This window comes from Mus caroli, chromosome 14 (genome assembly GCF_900094665.2).
Source record: "Mus caroli chromosome 14, CAROLI_EIJ_v1.1, whole genome shotgun sequence".
In the NCBI taxonomy this organism is placed as follows: domain Eukaryota; kingdom Metazoa; phylum Chordata; class Mammalia; order Rodentia; family Muridae; genus Mus; species Mus caroli.
Genome location: NC_034583.1, coordinates 89,572,575 through 89,574,483, shown reverse-complemented (window position 1 = coordinate 89,574,483; position 1,909 = coordinate 89,572,575).

The following is a 1,909-nucleotide window of genomic DNA, read 5'->3' as shown; positions in this document are numbered from 1 at the left end:
TCTCTCTCTCTCTCTCTCTCTCTCTCTCTCTCTCTGTCTCTCTCTCTGTGTTTGGTTGTGGTTTTTGTTTTTTGTGTTTTTTTAAACATGAGATCTTGCCGTTCGTACAGACTGGTCTGTAACTCTTCGTGATTTTCCTGCCTCAGCTTCTAGATGGTTGGGATTTCAAGCATGCACCAAACAATTAGATGGGCCGCTCTGATCAAAGCCTTATTGTTGACACTTAGAGCCCCCAGACACAGTGAGGTTTGGAAGGTGGGGGGCAATGACAATTGCCAACAGAAGACTGACACACCAAGATGATTAAACAAATGCAGTGTGACTCAGCAATGCTGAGTATGCAGTGAGAGACGCTGGAGATAAGATATTTCCTTGTGAGGAGCTCTGATGTTCAAAGTTACAGCAAGGCTCTTTCAGAAACAGTGTCTGGTCTCATTGAAGTTACAACACCACACACACACACACACACACACACACACACACACACATGCACACACAAGCACACACTACAAAATAGTTATCATGGGGCAAGCTGCCGTTGATGAGGGATGGACTTTGATTCTTGCTTTGGCCCTGAGGAGAAAAACAAGACTCTGTAAACTGAAGTAGCACACAGCACCATGCAAGGCAACTGACTCAGAAACTGGGGGTTGGGAGGGATGGGGGCACACTAAAACTGTGGAGTGCAGTTATTCACTCTTGCCTTAATTAGACATGATTTGTACATGCCTCGAAAAGAATTGATGCGTTAAAGCCAATTTTAGGGTGTTTCTAACACAATAGAGGGGATTCATCAGATGGCTCAGTCTGGCAAAAGTGCTTTCCAAGCTGACACAGTCTTTTAATATCAGCATTTGGGGGGGGGGGAGAGGCAGGTGGATCGCTGTGAGTTCCAGGCCAGTGAGTGCTATGCAGTGAGAGCCTGTATGTATGAAGCCCAGCACAATAAGGAGGGAAAAGGAGAAGCCTAATCAAAATGAGCTTATGATGTGTTCATTTAAAAAGTAATGAAAGTTTTCATCTTAAAAAGTGGGGAGATGCCAGGCGGTGATGGCGCACACCTTTAATCCCAGCACTTGGGAGGCAGAAGCAGGTGGATTTCTGAGTTCGAGGCCAGCCTGGTCTACAAAGTGAGTTCCAGGACAGCCAGGGCTACACAGAGAAACCCTGTCTCAAAATCCCTGCCCCTCCAAAAAAAAGTGGGAAAAAACAGGGAGGGAAAAGGAGGGAAGGGGGTAAAGAGGAGAGGGCAGGGGAAGGGAGGAGAGGGCAGGGGAAAAAGCCTAGGGTGGGGGAAGGCAATGGTGATTTAATGAAAGGTGAAATGAAAATTAAACTAGCTTTGGGTTTGAGCCCAGACACCTGAGATAAACAGATGACAAGTGGGGGTGGTTTGGCTCAGGGTTTAGGGGCTTCCAGGGCAAGCACAGCGACCCCAACCTGAATCACCAGCACTCTGGAAGCAGAGACAAGAGGATCACCATTCATTCAGGTTCAGGTCCGTCAGAACTACAAAATTAAATAAATGAATGAATGAATGAATGAATAAATAAATAAAAAGACCTTGTCTCAACACCTCCCCTTGTTCCCCTAAAGAAGGTTTAGCCCATGCCTTTTGGCCTGTGGTGAGTCAGAGTATATGGTGTGTAGCAGAAACATCCACTCATGTTAGGGCATCAGGAAAGAAAAGGAAAGAGGAAGGGCCAGGGTCTCAGTAGACCCTTTGGGGGTGGTGTTATCTCAGAAGTGTGGCTCGGGTAGCTCATGACAGGCCACAGCAGGCCAAAACAGTTCCACTTGAGGTTCATTGTAGGGGAAAGGGGCACAGGTGGCAGTGAAGAAGAGGGGAGCAGAGGGAAGAGAGAGAGAGAGGTTTGAGGGGTCTGCCTTTCTTTTTTTTTTTTTTTTT